Here is a 20993-nt window from a genome sequence, read left to right on the forward strand (position 1 = left end):
CGACACAGAGGGCCTGGCTTTGGCTGGAGCGTGGGGACACAAAGAGCCCTTCAGCCGAAAAGCCACTGGGCAGCCTCAGCCCCCACCCCCCCATCACCCAGGTGCTGCTGGCTTGCCCTGGGCCAGGGGAATGCGGGGCCACCGCAAGCCCTGGGTGCCAAGGTCAAGGCCGAGACATAGAGGCCTCAACGTGGCCAGCCTCCAGCCTGGCCTCCCTCCCACATCCTGACGCAGCTCTGACCAAGCAGTTGGATGGCTTCAGAGGGGCGGTTTCGGATCGTCTGCTGGACAGCTGTGCGGCCCAGGCCCCCATGTGGGGGCGAAGGGCAGTTTGAAGAGGCGCAGGGAGCCGAGCAGGCAGGCCTCTCCCTGCCTCCGCTGTGTGGCTGTATCTGGTTAACAGACACCTTGTCACCAGCGCCGTCCGGCTGCAGTTCTCAGGCGCCAAGGAGATGGAGCCTTGCTCTGCCAGCCTTGCCCCTCCTGCTTATTTCCTGACCTCAGATCTCTCCCTGGCTCAGGGCAGCTGCTCCCCTTAAACTTATAACACAGTCCCTGGCCTTCCAAAGCAAGAGCAGGCCACCAGCTGATTTCTAACCTTCCTGCATTCTTTCCCTGACCTTTGTCCCCTCCTACTAGTGTCCTTGGAGATCTCAGGGTGCTGGGCACCAGGTCACCGGGAACCACCTGCAAATATTCACCCATGGTGTGTTCTTTTCCCGAGGCTGCCATAACCCGCCACCACACACCTTTGAAGAAACAGAAACAGATTCTCTCCCAGGTCAGGAGGCCAGAAGTCCAAGATCAAGGCATGGGCAGGGTCGGATCCTTCTGAGGGAGCACCCACTGCATGCCCCTGTCCTGGCTTCTGGTGGCTGCGGGCAACCCTTGCTTGCGGACGCATCACTCTGGTCTCTGCCTCCATCTCACCAGGCCTCCTCTTAAGTCCCCGTGTCTCCTTTTCTGGTCCTTACAGGAGCGCTCCCATTCGACTCGATGCAGCATGATCTTGTGTCTGACCTTAATTATGTCTGTAAAGTCCCTATTTCCAAATAATATCACATTCTGAGGTTCCAGGTGGCCATGAGTTTTTGAGAGACAGCATTCAAGCCAGGACACGGAGGCATGGAGTGTTCACCCAAACTGCCCCCCCAAAGAATCTTCCCACCAGGACACTCGGCTCTCTGGGGCAAGGCAGGCGGGTACACGAGAGACGGGCCTTCCACTGAGATGGTGACTCAGTGGCCACTGTCCCCTTCCTCTGGAACGTGGAAACCCAGTTATTCCAACACACCTGATGCGGTTCCCAGGCTTCCTGGCACTCCCACCTGCTCTTCTTGGATCTGAGCTTTCATATTTCCCCTCGCAATCATAGTTACATCTGTGTGCCCTGGGGCAAGGGATTGCTCTCCTGAGCCTCAGTTTCCCTACCAGTAACGCAAGGATGCTACAAGCCACCTCATAGGGTTGCCCTGAAGATGAACCAGGTTTAACTTAGCAGCTCCAGGCGTGGCCCGGGCCATGGAAGGTGAGTCAGCCGGCAGCCACGGCCGCAGGCCTGGCCTTGCCCTTACACGTTAAGTGTTCTGTTCAGGGCTTTCCGCGTGTTATCTGAGCTAAACCTCAGTGCTCCAGGAACCAGGTACTATTTTTATCTCCATTTTATAAAACAAGGAAACTAAAGTTTAGAGAGATTAAGTAACTTGCCCAAGGTCATTCAGTGAGTAAGTGGTAACAGCTCTGAGCCGAAACCCTGTTTTTCCCACTGTAGCCTGACCCGGAGGCCCCGAGGCGCTGTGCATAAGAATAAACATATCTTGGCTCCTGGGCCCCAATGGGGGGCCCCTTGTGACCCCCACCTTGACTGCCAGCGTGTTCTCTAGACTCACATACCCCGGGAGATGGATCATTCGCTGTTATCTCCGTAAGTGGCCTACCTTGGTGATCGTGCTCACTGGGGAGATCCCTGTTCAGGTTTAATTTAAAAAGTGGGCAAAGGTGAAGTGATGGATGGGGACGGGGGTGGGGGTCAGTTCAGCAAACACCTGCTTTCCCCTCCCTCTACACAAACTCTCCTTCCCTTTGCAGTGGTGGACAGCCAGGCTCTCGGGGAGCCTGGGATACCGACTGCAGGTCCCGAGGTGTTTGGAAAGATGGCTAATCCTAAAGGCTGCTCAGACCTGCCCTAGCAGGGCTCTGGTGGATTACAGCAGGGGTCGCGGAGGGCAAACGTCATTCCATAGGCCAAATCTGGCCCCCTGCCTGTTTTTATAAATAAATTTTTACTGGAGCACAGTCACACCCATTTGTTGACAAATCTGTTGTCTGCTTTCTTGCTGCCTACAATGGCAGAGCTGGGAGATTGTGATGGAGACCCGGGCCATGATGTGGAAAATCTTTGTCGTCTGGCCTTTTATAGAAAACTGTCCACCCCTGAATTAGGGAAGTCCTCAGGCAGGCTACTTTTCTCTGAGATGATTTCTGTCTGGGCTTCTAGTTGGGCTGATAGGGGAGAGAAGAGAGTCTTTTTGTTCTGAGTCAGGACAGCCTGTTGGGGGCGGGTGTTAGTGTCTCTCCCAACTTGACAGGTGGGCTTGCTCACATCAAGATCAGGTCAGGGTCTAAGGTAGTGCTGACTCAAGGCCTGGATTACTCTTCCCCCCAACCCCGAGTCCACCGTTGGGCACTGAGCAGCTGCAGCCTCCAGCAGAGAACTACTGACTCCGAGGTCCCCGGTGTCCCGGGCAGAGGGGCTGAGAGCCTCTGTTACTTGAGCTTAGCTGTTAAAGTGACCCGGTTTATGCAGCTAGCTGGAGGGACCCAGACGCCCCACCATTCCTTCCCGTCTCCCCCTTCCGGGGGGACATCCTGGGGACCTGTCCTCCTGTTACACGCAGAGTGACAGGGCAGAGTGACCGTCGGTGGAGACTGATCCTATTAGAAACAATGGTGGTCTCTTTATGTGGTCCCTTTTCAATGGGATATCCTGGGATCCCCAAAGATTATGTCCCTGGGAGGGGCTGTGAGCAAGGGAGGGCCCCTCCTGGGTAGGTTCAAGGGTCCTGGAGAAGTCAGCACCCACACCCAGGCAGCTTCAAACACAAATAAACAAGTACAAATGCACACGGCCCCATTCCTCCTTGCTGTCCGGTAAAGGTATGCCAGCCCCTGGCTGTGCCCTTGGCCACCGAATACAGTTGGCCCAGGCTGGCCTCAGCGCCTGCTGGGCCGTCAGCATGCCCAGAACCCCGGTGCAAGCTGGCTCCTTGGGAGGCCCGCCTCAGCACCCAGCCCCCCGCTACTCTGGTGGGCTGCTGCCCCAGCAATTGATTTTTTTTAATGTACTCTGTGCTGACTTCGTTCTGTCCTGAAGCATCCCTCCCTCTGGCACCACGGTGCCCGCCTGCAGGCTGGTCTGGCCAGATACCCAGGGAGGAACATATGTCCCATACCTGGGGTTCAGAGGAAGGAGGGAGGAGCCGACTCACAGCCAACGGGGAGCCACCCCTTCGCTTTCGGTCACCTGCCCTGGATCCCAGATCCTCCTCCTGACCGATCTCAGTGGCACCCTCAGATGGAAAGTGGCCACACTGGGCCAAGCGACCCACACACGGGAGTAGAAGAGTAGCAGGGCTGCAAAATTCTGGAAGACCACAAAATACATAATTATGTTAATATATATAATCGTTGTGAACATATATAAACTTTTTTTTTAATCACAAAAGGAATTCATACTTTAAAAAAATGTGAGAGTTGTTTGAACACGAAAGACATCCTAACGGGCCCTCCCTCCTCCTTCTCCGTTTAACCCCATTCCATTCCCTTAGAGAGAAGCCAGTTTTGGCCATAGCTTTCCAGACATTTTCTGTGCTTCACTGTGTGTGTCTGGAAACAATTCCATGAGATGGGCAGGTCAGATAGGGAAGCTGCCAGTTTACAGGCAGCAAAATGGGGCCGTGGCAAGGCTCAAGACCCTGGGAGCCGAGGAAAGGCTGAAGGCAGGGAGGTCTCCAGTCCCAGGAAGGAGGCCAGTGGCATCCAGTGTCCCAATCCCCAGTGCTGGTTGGATCCCTGCATCAGGGAACCCACTTTCAGCTTCTACTCTCCTCCTAGCTTTGGTGTAGACTCGCAGGCTCACCTGTCCTAGAATCCAGAGACTTGGAAGGCAGTGCACTCAGACCCAACGATCACAGAGCACGACAGGATGGATTCCCACTCCACTTTGGATGAGATTATGTGTGCACTTTCTGGCACGATATTTGATCTGATGAAAAGCCGTGTTTCAAACGGATAAGTAATAATGCGCAGGGTAAGTCAGAAGTGTTACAATCCTTTTGCTGTCAGAGTAAAACACAAGTTCGTCTTGGGAGCTAGTGGGGAGCTGTCTGTGAAGCTTTTTATAAACACCTACCAACTCCACAGTGAGTAAAAGAAAGCAAATTTGCATTCGTCTTATTCCTCAGGCAAAATACAATCTGTTCTCCCAGGAAGCAAGGGGATGGCTGTTTTTTAAGTTTTCTATAAAATCAGCATTTCTCCCCTCCCTTAGAGCCTACACAAAGTCCGAAGTGAGTATGAAAGTCCTCGCTAGGACAAAGAGAGTTGGGGCATCATTGTAAGTCTATACCTGTGGAGTAATAAGAAAAATATTTAGGGGCGCCTGGGTGGCTCTGTCGGTTAAGCGTCTGCCTTCAGCTCAGGCCCTGATCTCGGGGTCCTGGAATTGAGTCTTGCAGTCAGCTCCCTGGTCACTGGGGAGTCTGCTTCCGCCTCTCCTCCCTCAGCTCCTCTCCTGGCTTGTGCTTTTTCTCCCACACTCTATCTCTTAAATAAATAAAATCTTAAAAAATATATAAATATATATGCAATATATATATATATTTATATTAGGGATCCCTGGGTGGCGCAGCGGTTTAGCGCCTGCCTTTGGCCCAGGGCGTGATCCTGGAGACCCGGGATCGAATCCCACGTCGGGCTCCCGGTGCATGGATCCTGCTTCTCCCTCTGCCTGTGTCTCTGCCTCTCTCTCTCTCTCTCTCTCTGTGACTATCATAAATAATAATAAAAATATATATATATATTTATATTATATATATTTAAGATTTTATTTATTTTTATATTAAGATTATATTTATGTAATATATATTTATATTATATATATTTAAGATTTTATTTATTTATACAAAAAATGTATTTTGTCTTTGTCCTCTGTTCCAGGTGCAGAACTCCTAAAGTCCTTGTCCTTTCCTAAGTGAGAGAAAGGGCTTTTGTTATTTGCAACAAGCCCTTTGGATCACAACTGAGCTTGTGCTAAAGTGGAGACTTAGTGTGGGGGTCCCTACGCAGCCTGTGGATTGGGGCTGGATATGAGGGAGAGCAAGTCATTAGACAAAGCAAGTCATTAGACATTAGACAAGACATTAGACAGAGCAAGTCATTAGACAGTAAGAGGCCCCTTCCACGGATGAGGGGCTATATAAAAGAACAAGACTTGAAAAGCTTCTGGGCTAGTGCCTCCACATGCCGGGAGGACGAAGCTCCCCAGTTCCATGGGGGCAAAAGACCTGAACAGACACTTCACCAAAGAGGACATACAGGTAGCAGGTAAGCACATCCTTAGCCATTAGGCAAGTGTAAATATAAAGCAAAACGAGATACCTCTATCCCCCTATCATACATGGCCAAATTTTTTTTTTTACATGGCCCCAAATTTTTTTTTTAATTTTTTTATTATTTATTTATGATAGGCACACAGTGAGAGAGAGAGGCAGAGACACAGGCAGAGGGAGAAGCAGGCTCCATGCACCGGGAGCCCGACGTGGGATTTGATCCTGGGTCTCCAGGATCGTGCCCTGGGCCAAAGGCAGGCGCCAAACCGCTGCGCCACCCAGGGATCCCGGCCCAAAATTTTTTAAACTGACCCTATTAAGCGCTGGCAGAGAGATGCGACACACCTAGAACTCTCCTATATAGTTGGTGGGAATGCAGAATGGTAAAGTCACTCTGGAAAACAGTTTGGCGATTTCTTATAGTTACACCTGAACACGCCCTATGACCCAGCGACCTCAATTTCTGTACATTTACCCCAGGCCAAGTTTTGTCGACCACAGTGCCAGTGACCATCTGGAGCCTGATCATTCTGCATTATGAGGCAGTCCTGGGCATCCTAGGACGTTTAGCAGCTTCCCTGACCTCTACCCACTAGACTATGCCGAGTGCACTGCAATCAAAAATGTCTCCAGGGCAGCCCGGGGGGCGGGGGGGCCCAGGGGTCTAGTGCTGCCTTCAGTCCAGGGCCTGATCCTGGAGACCCGGGATCGAGTCCCACGTCGGGCTTCCTGCATGGAGCCTGCTTCTCCCTCTGCCTGTGTCTCTGCCTCTCTCTCTTTCTCTCTCATGAGTAAATAAATTAAAAAATCTTTAAAAAAAGTCTCCAGACATTGCCAGATGTCCCCCGAGGGCAGAACTGCCTCCAGCTGAGACCCCCTGCCCTCTGAAAAGACAAACTTAAGCCTGTGCACAAATGCTTACAGCATTCTATTCATAATCACTTAACACTGGAAACAGCCCAAATGTCCTCCAGCACATGAATGGATGAACAAACTGTGGCACTGGGACGATGGAACGCGACTCAGCTGTAAAGGGAGCTATCGGCAGGTGCAATGAGAGGAATCTCAAAGGCATTATTCTGAGTGAAAAAAAAAACAGTCAAAAGGTTACATGCCATAGACTTTTCATTTCTATGACCTATTCTCAAAAAGACAACCTCCACTCCTTGCAGTGCATGAGGTTGCCAGGTGGGGAGGCCAGGAGTGGGGAGAGGGTGCGACTCCCCAAGGGCAGGCCTGCAGCGGGGTGTCAGGGCGGGTGGGGGAACTGTCCTGCCCTGGCCACAGTGGACGGTGCCATAAGTCTAAACACCAAAACACCAAAAGCAGCTAAAAGTCAGCTTTATTCTATGTTAATTTAAAAAATAAAGTGGGACACCTGGGTGGCTCAGCAGTTGAGCATCTGCCTTCAGTTCAGGGCATGATCCCGGGGTCCTGGGATTGAGTTCCACATCAGGCTCCCTGCAGAGAGTCTTCTCCCTCTGCCTGTGTCTCTGCCTCTCTCTGTGTGTCTCTCATGAATAAATAAATAAATAAATAAAATCTTAAAAAAAAAAAAGAAAGAAAACAGGTCTGGGGTATTTCAGTGGGAGTAGGGGGCAGGAATGAGAAGAGGCAGAGGGCCACAAACAAGTGGCCTCCATTGTTTGTTGGGGGTCAGGGGGCTGCTCTGGGGCTCCTTGCAGGACCTCGGGGCCATCCTTCCAGGAGCTGGGAGGGACAAGACGGTGGGAATAAAAGGGAAAGAGAACAGAATGTCAGGAGGAAGGCGCCAGCCCCTCTGTGCAGAAGCAGCACTGCAATACATGCAGAACACTTTTCTTTGTGATTCATGCAAGATTCCGAAGAGGTAGGCAGCTCACAGTGGGGCCTTCCCACTTAGCTCCTTTCAAACTCACAACAACCCTCTGAAGTGGGCGGTGGTCTCATCTAGTCTGGTCCTGCTTCACAGATGAAGTAATTGAGGGTCAGCTCAAGAGGTAACTTCCCCAGAGTCCCCCAGGTAGGATGCCGCTCACCCAGAGTTCGAGGCCAGTCTCTGACATCACAGCTGGTGCCTGAACCAGTCTGCACTGTGGCCTGGATCATGTTCTAGGCAGACATCACGGCAGGCAGTGATGTGAGTCCCCAGTACTCCCTCGGGAGGTAGGAAAAGGCGTACGGAGAGAGCCAGAAAACCTGGACGCAAGTAAGTCCTGGCTCAACCAACCTGCTGTGTGACTTCTGAGAAACCGCTTCCCCTCTCTGGGCTTCTATTTCGTCATCTGAAAGAAAGGGACTGCCCTGAGGATTGAAGGCACAGCACAGATGAAGCCGTCTGTAAAATGTCACACACTGCGCGAGTGCAGGAGGAAATGACAGCTCCCGTCCACCACCTCATTCTGTCCCAGAACTTGCTGGCCCCTCGAGGCCTGGGATTATTCCATTCCTTTCCTTTCTTTTCCTTTGCTTTACATTCCAGAGGTGGGGCCCACATAGTTGAAACTGTATTTTCTTTTTCAGTAGGTCTTGTCGTCACAGCTCAAAAATTTAAAGTTATGAAAAAGGTATATAATGAAAATGTTTAGTCCCGTGGAAGAGATGAAACCCGTTTCTTGGGTATCCATCCATCTAGAGATGTTCTATTTTTTTTTTTTTAAGATTTTATGTATTTATTCATGAAAGACACACAGAGAGAGGCAGAGACACAGGCAGAGGGAGAAGCAGAGTCCATGCAGGGAGCCCGATGCGGGATAAGATCCCAGGACCCTGGGGTCTCACCCTGAGCCGAAGCCGCTCCGGCTAGTGTCCCCATCTAGAGATGCTCTTAAGCACACACAACCGAACAAGCATATGCATTGTTTTTCTTTTACGACTTTTACCCAAATGGTAGCCTGTCAGTTCATTCATTCATTCATTCATTCGCTGAGACTCAAAACCAGCCAGGCCTGCAGCCTGTTCTACTCCTGCTTTGCTTTTCTTCAGCTTTTCCACTTTACAGTGTTAACTGGGACGTGTGTCCAGATCCATATATCAGTGGTTCCTTTGTCCTGGCTGCTGTGTTCCATCACCTGGGCATACCGTAAGGGTGGGATCCGTCGCCTATGGAGCGCACCTCCGATCCCTTGTCATTCTTTTTTTTTTTTTTTTTCCCTTGTCATTCTTATAAACAATGTCCCTAGGTCATTTCACAAACGTGCACAGCTGGGCATTATGCTTCTAGAAGGGGAATTGCTGGGTCACAGAATTTGTGCGTTCAGTAGATATTGCCAAATTGCCCTCTGTGGAGGTTGTGCAAGTTTAGAGTCCTGCTGGCAAAGCATGAGAGTGCCTTTCTCCATCCTTGCCAGCTCAGTGCATTGTCGAACCTTTGATCTTTGCCAATCTGCTGGGTAGAAGATGGGGCCTGGGTGTTGTTTTCATTTGATTCTTTTATTCCAAGTGAGGTTGAGCATCTTTTGAGTGCCCAGCCCTGGACCGGCTCCTCTCCACACAAAGCCGAGGGCCGTGGCCTTGACCACTACCTCCTCTGCAAGATCCGGGACTAGGTTTGTGTTTCTGGCCCCTAGCTTCTTGCTGAGTCACTCAAGAAGGAAAGGGCAGCAGGCTCAGGTTATTTCTGCCCCGGGAGCCATCTGAGCTGCCAGTCCTGGGAAGACCTTGGTCCCTGGCATTCTCTGCAGGCATCCAGCACCCATCCATACCGGATTGTTGCACCTGTCAAGTCCGGGCTCCCTGGTCCGCCTGGGAGAGAGGGGGTGTGCAGGTGGGGATCAGGGCAGGCGTGTTCACAAACTAGGCATGGAAAAAGTCTCAGCTAGACTTGGAGAGGCGACATTCGGAAGGAACGAATGAGCAAAGTCCCAAGCTGTAAGTGACAGAGTGAGAGGAGCCAGGCTGGGCGCAGGGGAGGGAGGGTTTAGTTGTTGGGAAAGGATCGGCGGTGAGCCACAGAGAAGGGGTCGGGAAAATTGGGAAGAGATTCTCACCAGAAATCTCCAAAGGCATCTTGTGTGAGATGCCCCCAGCCTCAGCTGCTCAGTTCACCACATCAAGGCTCATGGTAAGCCCTGCCCAGGGTCTGAAAGTGAGCACCCTCTTGGTGCTCCTGGAGGATTCAGGCCACTGGTGCAACCAACGAGAGGCATGGAGAGGCCGGGGACCCTTGCTGGCCATCTCTGTGAGGTGGCTTGGCATCTGTGGGGCAGCCCAAGTCAACTTGTAATTTAACCCCAGTGCCACTCTATGCATTAGTTGCGTCTTGCTCCCAGACGGAAGATGCCAAGAGGAGCCAGTGGCTAGGTTCCTGGGCCCTGGGGAGTCTGCCGCCGTTATTTCCAAAATCAAACAAAATGCAAATTTGCACTGGAGATTGCTGAGGCAGAGTCTTCCTGGAGCCCCGCGAAGAAGCTCAGGGCTGCTGTGTGAGTGCGTGATGACCTCTGGGCCATCTGAACCCACAGGAGAGCAGGACTGTGGCACCTGTGAGCTGTGGTAGAGCCGGGGGCCCGTTCTAGGCCACAACCTGGTCCGCAGCCCAGCCTGTCTGCTCTGCTGAAGCTGGTGATCCAGAGCTGCTCTTCAGCAGTGGACCGAGAGTGGGGGCCCCCTTGTATCTTGGATCCCACTTCTGGCCCATTCCGGGGCTCCCCGTGCGCTGCTGCTTTGTACGCCAGCTGCTGGTGCCAGGGGGAGCATCCCTGGGCAAGGGGCAGTGGGGGTGAGCTCTGCCTTCCTGCAGTGAGCTTCCTCCAGTCTTAGCCACGGCACAAAGCAGAACTTTCAAGAACCGTAGCCACAGGTGCTCTCCTCGTCGCCCCCACCGCCTCCCCCAGCCTCCCCGGGGGAAATGTATGAAAGTTGAGGTTGTCCCCCAGGGCACCAAGAAATGCTTAATTGCTTTCCGAGAGCATTGTCACCTCTCCTCTCCAGTAGCCCTCTCTACCTCTTCCCCAACCACTAGAGGCCCTTGCTTAGAAATGAGGGCTGAGGACGTGTGCTCCCTGGCGGCGTCCCAAAGTAACCAGCAGCCATGCGCTGAACAGCAGCTCGCTTCTCCAAATATACTGCTGCACCTCCTTTGCTGAAAAATAAGAACCCTATGTTTGGGGGGAATAAATGTGCATTCTTCTGCGAGCCAGGCCCTCACTGACAGAGATGGATGGTGGCCCAGGCCAGCTGAGTCAGCCAGACTCTGGAGCAAGCAGACAGCGAGAACCAAGGCAGGGGTGGGAGCCAGCCAAGGAAAGTGAACTACAGAGATATTTAGAGGCTCTCATCCGGGTTAGTCAGCACCTTGTGCTACTTGATTCCAGTTGAGGGCCAAGCCGAGGGATATATGTGCTTTGTAAAGTGTAGGCTAAAAATCAGTACTGGACCTCAAAATATGTAATAATCATTCAAGCTATATATTATGGTTCAAATTATATATAATGGGAGGACGCCTGGGTGGCTCAGCGGTTAAGCGTCTGCCTTCGGCCCAGGGCGTGATCCTGGAGTCCCGGGACACCACGTGGAGCCTGCTTCTCCCTCTGCCTGTGTCTCTGCCTCTTTGTGTGTGTGTGTGTGTGTGTGTGTGTGTGTGTCATGAATAAATAAATAAAATCTTAAAAATATATGTATATATATATATAATGGCATAATGACTCAAATATCTTAGACATATATCTCTTACTCATATAATACACCAAAGCAGGTATTCTTTTTCTTTTTTAAGTTTTTACTTAATTTTAGAGACAGAGAAAATATGTAGGGGAGGGGCATGGGGAGAACCGTCTGATGTGGGGCTGGATCCCAGGACCCTGAGATCATGATCTGAGCTGGAGGCAGACACTTAAGAGACAGAGCTATCCAGTTGCCCCTCAAGGCAGGTATCCTTTTTTTTTTTTTTTAAGATTTTATTTATTTATTCATGAGAGACACAGAGACACAGGCAGAGGGAGAAGCAGGCTCCATGCAGGGAGCCTGACGTGGGACTCGATCCCAGGTCCCCAGGATCAGGCCCCGGGCTGAGGGTGGCACTAAACCGCTGAGCCAGCAGGGCTGCCCAAGGCAGGTATTCTTGATAAGCCAGTGGCTTTCCTCCACGTGGTGTTCCAGGGCCCCAGGCTCTTTCCATCTGGGTTCTCTGACATTCCCCCGGGGGGCTCATTGGTGTTTACATCCAGTTGGCAGAGGAGGAAGGGAAGCAGGGGGAGACACACCTTCTTCTAATTGGCTTGGCTCAGGTGTGGCACCCATCTCTTCTGCTCACTTCCTATTGGTGGGAATGAGTCATATGACCACACCTACCTGCAAGGGCAGCTGGGAAATGTAGTTTATGCCCCTTAATAACAACTTCTGAAAGGGGAGCATGCATGCATGGGTTCTGGTGGGCCTCTAACTGTCTCTGCTAGAGGATGAAACTGAGACAGTTAGGTCACATGACTGAGAGACACCAATTCATTCTAAGTTTAGGGAACTACCCGGAAGAATAGTGTGTGTCTTAAAGTACGGAGTCTTGCTTTGATAACTGGCAAGAAGAGAGTTTGCTTTTGCCAAGGACTAGAAGATCCAACAGCATTCGAATGGGGCAGAACTACAGGAGAGTTAGCAGAGAAGCGAACTTCTAAGAAACCTGGATCATTAGGCCTAAGAAGCTGTGCTTCAATGCACCTCCAATTGGTCTATCTATAAATTATTTGTGTCCAAACTTCCTGGCCCTCAGATTGGAACTGGGGCCTCTGGCAGAGGCTACGAGGACAAAGATGTGGATGCCTATGTGTGGACGAGGGACACAGAGTGCAGAGTGAGGCTGAACCCCAGGGTTTGAGGTGAAATCACAATGCTGCCCTTGCCTTCTCACTGGGGGTCAGCATGTACAACCTGGAGCTGTCCCTGTGCTGGCCCCTGTGTCAGCTCTCTATTGCTCACTAACCAATCACCATAACTTAGAGGCTCCACATGAGCCATTTAGCAGCTCATAGTTTTGTAGGTTAGAAGTCTGGGGTGCACTTGACTGGGTCTCTGCTTAGGGTCTCAAAGCCAAAGTCAAGGTGTTGGCCAAGCTGGGCTCTCATCAGAGGCTCTGGGGAATGATCTGCTCCCAGGGTCATTTAGGTTGTAGGCAGAACCAGCTTCCTGGGGTTGCAGGGCTGAGGTCCCCATTGCTGGCTCTTGGCTGGGGGTCTATCTGAGTTCCTAGAGGCAGCCCTAAAGTCCTTTCCATGCAGATCCCCCACCTTCAAAGCCCATGACAGACCATCAATTCTTCCCATGCTTGGAATCCTGACTTTCCTTTAGCCGCCAGAGACTTTGCTTTTAAAGGGTTCATGTCATTAAGTCAGGCCCACCCACATGCCTGTCCTATTTGAAGGTCAGCTGATTAGTAACTGTAATTCCAATGCAAATCCCTTTTTGCTGTATAATTTTATATAACCACGGGAGCAAAACCCAAGGGAGGAGGTCATCTTAGAATTTTCCCTTCCATAGGACCAGAGGCTTTGCATCTGGGATCTTAGAGTGGTATCCTTTGGAGTTAAAGAGACTTCTGTCTTCTGGTCACAAAGCTGCTCTACCTGGTTCCACCCAGCCTCAGCACCTTGCCCATAGGTTGATCCACAAGTTGACCTACAGGCCTGGCCACAGCTCTTAACATATACAAGGGAGGTCTAAGAACAGAGAAATGCCCCCCACCGCTGCCCCTGCCAGTTCCTTTTTCTCAAAGCATCATGGGGAATGGGACACACACACACACATACACACACACACACACACACCCAAAAGAGAGGCTCTGCATCTGAAAGAATTAAAGGCAGGCTCTGCTATGGGAGCTCACAGCTCAGAGCTAATGGCCTGATTTGCCTCCTCAACACCTCTACCTGCCTCCACCGCACTCAGGTCTCAGGCCCTGAAGAGAGCCCCAAAGTTCTCCAGCCTCACCACCCTCTTGCCTCAACCCTCCCTCACATGCCCTTTCAGGGAAAGGCAGGCCCAGGCACTGTGACTTCAGGACTTGGCAGCTCCCCTGGCATTCCCTGGCCCAGTTCCTGGCCACCCAGAAGGTGCCTGGCCCAGAGAAGCAGCTCCTGGTTTGTCCCCCACAGATGGCGTGCCACTGGGGAGGGCAGGGGAGATTGGGGTGAGGAGGTCCTGCCCACTGGGCCACTTGCTGCTGCCTCTCAGCCAGGCCCCACCACCTCGTCTCCTAGCCCTGCCTTTGGCCTGTCAGCTGGCCCAGCTTCCCTGAGGGTCTGCCCTTCACATGCTCCCAGCACCTTCTGTAACATGTGTCTAGATCCTTTTGAAGCCTCTTCCTTGTAGCAAAGACAGGTGGGGGGCCACCTCTCCCTCCACCTGGGCCTGCTCCCTTCCAGCTAGTCAGGAATGTAGGTGCCTGCAGCAAAAACCACTGAAAATGTTTTCTTGGCCGAGGGCCTGTCTCCTGGGGCCATGGGGCAGAGAGATCCTTTGTGTGGCCCCCTCTCCTTCCCAGTGAGGAGCTGGTGTCTTGGCCCCACCTGACTGGACCCTGGTCTCCCTTCTTGTTGGCAGGTTCTGGGGCCTGGAGGAATGAAGAGGGCCCCTCTTTGGGAGTCCAGTCCAATGGCTTAACCCAAAGCTCCATGCGAGGCCAGCTGCTGGGACCTGCAACTTTGCCTTTGCCCTGGAGCCCCATGGAAGACAGCAGGAGACACGGCGGGGTTCTCTACAGGCAACAAGGAGTGTGGGTGGTAGCGGGCTCTGGGAGCCCTCCCCATTCCATGGGGCTGGGACCATGCAGCCCGCTGGACAGGATTAGCTCTACAAGGATGCTCATCAGTGCGGTGTGCCTGGATGTGATGCTGGCCCGATGTGGAACTTCAAAGCTGAAAAGGAAGTATCTGATTGGCCAGATGGCTATCATTGTGCATCCAGCGTGCATTCACAGACGCATGGATAGTGACGCGCATGTGTCCCACACTGAGGAGTCAACTGGACCAGGCCAACTGCTGGGCTGGGGCCCCGGGTGGGAGTTGGGGAGAGGAAGAGGTGAGAGGCTGGGGGCCAAGACCCAGAAGGTTGACCTGTCAAGGAGTCAGGATGTCATCCTGGGGCACTGGGAAGCCACTGGAGGGCTTTGTGCAGTGACAAGGCCAGGACTGCATCCAGAAAGAAGGCTCTGGCTACAAGGGAGGAGGGCTCAAGCACGAGTCTGGAGGAAGGAGGTGAGGGGACCCTCTGGAGAGAAGACAGGCCAGTGGACAAGGCCCCTCCTCCCCCAAAGCACCAACAGTCCACGATGGAGTCTGCCAAGAAAATGATGCTAAATCTGATCTGGCACCAGGCGGCTCTGCTGAAGGAGACTTTTGTCTTCAAGCCCTTCTCTTTCCACGTTTTCTCCTCTTGTCTCCACTGGTCCCCCGCGGTTCTGCTTCTGTCCCCTGTGGTGCTGCTCCCTTTCCTCCTGGGCTCCCTCCCCTCTGTATCCTCAGACCTCTGCATGTTTTCTCTCTTTCCTCCTCCTCCTCCCCAGCCCTTGATGCCTGCCTCTTTCCCTAGCTTTTCAGGGGCCAAGCCCTCCGTTGGACACCCTTCTAAAAGAAAGAAAGAAAGAAAGAAAGAAAGAAAGAAAGAAAGAAAGAAAGAAAGAAAGAAAGAAAGAAAGAAAGAAAAGAAAGAAAGAAAAGAGAAGAGAGAAGGCAGTGGCTGGATGCAGGGCCCCTGAAATGTCTCCAGGCTGCGTGGAGGGCCCCTGCCCACTGCCCCCTCCTGCAGCGAGTATGCCAAAGTCAGGGCGCCAGAGCCGTGGCGGGGGGCAGCGAGGGGCCAGTCGCATCCCCTTCCCCGGGCTTGGCCTCCCGATGCACAGCCTGTGTGCAATGCGCAGGTCCACTGACTGCATGGCTCCCAGGCTCTGGGACTGAGAAGTCTCTGTCAGGTTGTGACCACACCCCTCCTGTGTGTGAGTGTCTGTGTGTGTGTGTGAGTGTGTATACACACATACATGCGCGCGCACATACGCAGAGACCTAAGGAAGCAGAACCAAGCCCTTGGAATTCAACAGCCATAACTGTTGCTCACCCCAAATCTCTTCCCTTCATAGCTGTGGCCCATCCACCCCAGGTGGGAGAGGACCTGTGGCTGGGGCCACAGACCCAGCAGCCACATTCAGAAGTGATTTCTTCTGCTTCTTTCCAAGGGACCAAGGAGCCACCTCGACCCACCTGACCAGCATAACCCAAGGGAGTTGGCATTAATCCCGGCCTCTCTTGGGCTCAAAAGAATCCAGATCACAATAGGTAGGGTTAGATTACTCCAGCCAGCCACTCACTTTGCAGACATAGAAACTGGGGCTTGCAGAGCTTGGGGCTCTGGGACCAGTACAGGATACATACTGGCAGCTAAATCACCTGACCCCCAGGTCACTTGACCTCCCAGGATGTCTGACCCCTACCCTCCAGGTCACTTGACCTCTCAGACCACTGCCCTTCTCCTGCCGTGTGGTTTTCCCTATGTGGAAAATCCTTTTTACTGTGCTACATAAAATAATTGCAGGGCATCCCAATGGGGTGGAGGCTGGTGGCATTGGTGTAAAAGAATTCCCCCAAGGCAGAGCAAAAGAGGCAGAAGTTTATGGACTACATGACAAGGGAGCAGTGGGCAGGATAGCAGAGGAGAGTTTGTCTGCTATGAGGTGGTGGTGAGGGGCTATAGGGTAGAGTGAGGGAGTGTGAGGACAGGTGAGATTTTCCTTTTTTTTTTTTGGTAATCTCAGGAACTGGATCTTTATTTTTTAATTTTTTAAAAAGATTTTATTTATTTATTCATGAGACACACACACACACACACACACACACACACAGAGAGAGGGGCACAGATACAGGCAGAGGGAGAAGCAGGCTCCATTCTGTGCAGGGAGCCTGACATGGGACTTGATCCTGGGTCTCCAGGATCACATCCTGGGCTGAAGGCAGCGCTAAACTGCTGAGCCACTCGGGCTGCCCTGGATCTTTTTTTTTTTTTTTAAGATTTTATTTATTTATTCATGAGAGACACACACAGAGAGAGAAGTAGAGACACAGGCAGAGGGAGAAGCAGGCTCCACGCAAGAAGCCCGACACGGGACTCGATCCCAGATCCCGGGATCATGGCTTGAGCCAAAGGCAGATGCCCAACCACTGAGCCATCCAGGTGTCCTCCAGGAACTGGCTCTTAATGAGCCTGTTTTCATCAGCTCGGTGGTCACTGTGGTGGTCACCCTTTTGCCTTGTTCAACTTCTTAATCCTCAAACCTGTTGCCTAAAAGTGGCCTCTACAATAATCAAAGAGTCACTCTTGAGAACAGGGATGGAGATCATGGGGTCACCTTAGAAATCTGCCATCCGCAGGGCCTGAGGCTCCCATCCCCCCTACCTTCACCCCCAGGCCAGCTCCTGGCAGGAAATAGCCTCTTACACCCTGTCAATCAGTGAGATGGATCAGAATCCTCAATACATTGATTATAACAGCGGCACAGGCAGTGGGGTGGACAGACCTGCGGCAGATTGCTCTTGCATCCCAGAGGCCTGTTCCCTTCTGGCCCAACTGGCAGGAACCCACAAGTCTCAGGCTGTGGTTTCAACTTTCAACTCAGGAGCTCAGGGATGCTCGCAGGATGCCAGAGGGGAGAGAGCCCAGAACCCAGCAGTTCTAAGTGTAGGTGCCTTGGCAGCCAGGACAGCCCCACTCTCTTTTTTTACATTTCTACCTGATTTCCTCACTGGCATCATAAAAATTAGTGTTCACTCATTTAATAAATATTTATGGAGACCATGCTTAAGGTATTGGGATAGGAGCAAGAGACAGGGCGACAGGAATCTTGCCTTCAGAAGACTGGAAGGAGAAGGTTGTGCACAAAGCCAGTGGGTTCTTGTCTAAGTTCTGAAATGTATTGGCTCTGCAACTGAGCTGTCACCTAACCTTTCCAATTTTTGGTTTGCTTGCCTGAGAAACTGGGCTGATACGCGCAGGTTGTTGGTGACAGACTGAATATACAGATGGACAGTGGCCAGACCATCTATAAAAATAGAACTGTGACCCACAATCTGCAGCAACCAGCTCAGGAATCCAATCGTGGTTTGTAGGAAGCGGCCCAGGAAGCCAGCCTGCTAGCTGCAGAGTCAGATGTGCAGGAAATCGGACCACTATCTCTAGCAACTGGTCCCAGAAGCCAAACAATAATCCCATAACAATCGGCCCTAAATGGCCCCGATGTGAGTAGTGAGTGACAGCTTCCCTAATTCTTGTCCTTGCTTGGGACCAACCAGAGACAACCAAATCTGTATGCAACCACTCAATCAGGCCCCATGCCTAGTGAGGCCCCTCACTGCAGCTGCCCTGGCCACTAGCCTGTCATCAGGGCACATCTGAGGTCTTCTGTTTGTGCCACTATAAGCTTTCCTGCTCTCTGTCTCCCTCGAGTCCCTGTCAAAACACAGGTGACGGTGGCCGACTGCTTGTAGTAAGCTCTGAAGCATTAGCCTTTGCTTGTTCTCCTGTGGGTGGCTTTCATTTATTCCCATACTGGGGTCAAAGAAATGAGGGGACGTGGGAGTTGGTTAAGAGCCCAGGACTCTAGAAGCATAAGATTGGGAAAGATTCCAGGTAGAAAGATTCCCAGCTAGGACGTGAGTAGATGTTCCGAGAAGGTAAGTGGCTGGAGCCTCTTGACTTCACCGCCTGAACTTGTTCCAGGCCACTGATCTGAGCGTGTGGGAGGTATTTGGGGCTGCCTCCTCCAGGCCTGTTCTCCTCACGTGCAGCCACGTAAGCACCATAAGGACAGTCCTCAGTGTCCTTGGCACTAGAAGTGCCAGCGGCAGCAAAATGAACAAGTCAGAGATGTGGGGAGTGAGGCCCGGCTACCAAGGGCCCCCGGGGCAGGTGGCTTTACCAGCCCATCCGCAACTACCCCTTCCCTTCAGATTACCTCTGGGTCCGTGTCCAGTGTCTGGAGGAACACTTCTGAATGTCTGGACCCAGGCTAAGTTCCCACAGGCACAGGATGTCAGTAGGTTAGAAGAGCCAAGGCCCCCAATCCCTATAGTGGTGGAAGCTTTTCTCTCCCCAGCAGTGCTCCAGGGGCCACAGAGAGTGTGTGTGTGTGGGGGGGGAGGGGGGGCATTTTCTCCTTCTGCCCCCAGGCCTCCTCCAATTTCAGCAGACCCTGTAGGGACATCGGGGCCCCTCCATCCTGCCCTTACCCTCTCCCACCTGGACTGGCCACTGTTCTCAGGGGTCTCCAGTTTCCTGACTTGATCTAGTCTCCATAATGCCACCGGTGGGATCTTCCTGGAACACAATCAATCCTAAGAACCTTCGGAAGCTCAGCATGCCATACAGAGAGGCCTTTCACATTGGCACCAGCCCGCTCTTCCAACATTACGCCAAATTACTCGCTGTTGTCACCTGACTCCAAGAGTTCGAATAAAGGGGCATGTGCTTGCGTGTATTTGGACGTGTAGACTTCCCCTCGCACGTCGCGTCTGGATCTGGGCTCTCTGCCAACTCCAGCATCTCCCCAAGCCCTGCACGATGGTTAGATGCACAAAGCCCAGAGATAAACGTGCTCGGATCCAAGCCCTGCTCCTCTTCCAGTGCGTGCTCTTTCTATTTTTCTATTTTTCTTTTTTTTTAAAGGTTTTATTTACTTATTCATGAGAGACACCGAGAGAGAGAGAGAGAGAGAGAGAGAGAGAGAGAGAGAGAGAGAGAGAGGCGGAGACACAGGCAGAGGGAGAAGCAGGCTTCCCGTGGGGAGCGCGATGTGGGACTCGATCCCAGGACCCTGGGATCACGACCTGAGCCAAAGATAGTGCTCAACCGCTGAGCCACCCACGAGTCCCCAGTTGTGTGTTCTTTGGGCAAATTTCTTAACCTCTTTGACCCTTAGTATGTCCATCTATAAAATGGACGTAATAATTCCTACCTGGTGGTGTTAGGTGAGGATTCTATGAGATGGTGCGTCTAAAACACAGCCTCGTGCCTGGGACATGGGAAGCGCTCAGAAGATGCTACGCATTCTACAAGGTGCCACATCTGGGACTGAGGAGCTTGCCCATGGAAGTGACCCAAGCCCCAACTAGTCCGACCTCCCCATATCACAGACAAGAAAACTGACCCTGCGAGGTTGGAAACGGCTTTACCCACAGTCATGCGGTGCATTGGTGTCGGAGAAGGGCCAGCGGTCTTCATTGTGTGTAGAGAGGGCACTCTGGGGAAGGGGTTTGGGTTAGTTGCCTCCATGACAGTTTGTGACACAGAAAATTCTAGAAGGGTGCTACCCTCTGGTCAATAGAACCAAGACAGACTAAAACCAGTAACAGCTGGCATGTCTTGGTGGCAGGCGATCCCTGGATCTTTGCTGGCAGGGCCCGCCACTCACTGGGGCAAAGTGAGAGCCCATCCCTCTGCTGGCAGGTGGTGCAGGACCGTCAGGCCTCAGGGAGTGGTCAGTGGGTCAGTTCCAGGACACATTGAGGGCGCTCTTGGATCTGTCTGAGTGGCTCCCTTCATGAGGGGGGTGGGGGCAAGCCCTCTGTCCTGCTCTGTGATGCAGTGACGGTGGGGCTGCGAGGCCGAGATCTGCAGAATTTTCCAGGGGTCCCAGGATGGTGCAGACGCCCCACTGAGAAACAAACAAGTGAGCCAACAAAACATGGGCCCTGTGACCAAACATTGCAGTAGTCTGAGGGCCTGGAGGAACTGAGTCCTGTTGGTGCACAGGTTAAGTCCAGATACTCAATCAGCCCCCAGGGTCACCCCCTCAATGGCCCTCTCCCCATCCCGGTGGGGAATCACTCTTGGACCCTATCCCCAGCCCCTCCACGTCTGCTGTCCCAGGGGGACAGTACAGCACCCAGCACAGCGCTCACCAGCCATCTCGCCTCTGGCCACCTCCCACCGGCCGGGTGGGCACCCAGACCAGGAGGGACACCCTGGCGCACTCAGCCTTCCATTTCAACCCCACTAACACGTCCCTGCCCCTCTTTCCTCCAGTGGACCCTCGCCCCTTCCACCATCCCACCCCCCACGGCACCTGCCCCCCTTCCACTGCACTGCCCTCCCCCAAACTCTAAGGGGTGCTGTGGCAAATAGGGGCTGCAGTGCCAGGGCATCTTGGCATTCCTAGCTCTGCTGGCTAAATATACATCTAAGCGAGTCCGGGAAGGAAACACCACAGACCAGTTAACTCTTTCACCTCCAGCAGCCACCAGAGGGCTGACATGGACGGGGTGGGGCTGGCAATTCGGTGGAGGGGTGCCCAAGGAGCCTCTGCCCAGGCTTAGCTGGAGGGCAGGAGGACCAGCCCCTCACAGCAGGCCAGAGGGATGGGGGTCTTAGGGTTAGGGCTGGAGGTGGGGACCTGTGGGAAGGAGCCCAGCTGTGCCCTCACAACCCCCCTGC

The 20993-nt window shown here is 52.7% G+C and overlaps 2 long non-coding RNA genes across 3 annotated transcripts; both read left to right on the forward strand.

Annotated features, from left to right (window-relative positions):
• The first annotated feature begins 1140 nt into the window (after positions 1 to 1140).
• LOC119873405 lies at positions 1141 to 6293 on the forward strand. Its single transcript, XR_005363979.1, has 5 exons — positions 1141 to 1528; positions 1772 to 1924; positions 4114 to 4309; positions 5218 to 5604; positions 6090 to 6293. It is a non-coding gene; the product is annotated as an uncharacterized LOC119873405 (long non-coding RNA).
• Positions 6294 to 7428: 1135 nt separating this feature from the next.
• Positions 7429 to 19136, forward strand: LOC111097523. Of its 2 annotated transcripts, none has more exons than XR_005363980.1 (3): positions 7429 to 7588; positions 14121 to 15326; positions 18823 to 19136. It is a non-coding gene; the product is annotated as an uncharacterized LOC111097523 (long non-coding RNA). The 2 variants fall into 2 exon arrangements; XR_005363981.1 differs by lacking the exon at positions 18823 to 19136 and having other exon boundaries at positions 14121 to 14773; positions 15108 to 15153.
• Positions 19137 to 20993: the final 1857 nt, after the last annotated feature.

The sequence above is a fragment of the Canis lupus genome, chromosome 9, assembly GCF_011100685.1.
Source record: "Canis lupus familiaris isolate Mischka breed German Shepherd chromosome 9, alternate assembly UU_Cfam_GSD_1.0, whole genome shotgun sequence".
NCBI lineage: Eukaryota > Metazoa > Chordata > Mammalia > Carnivora > Canidae > Canis > Canis lupus.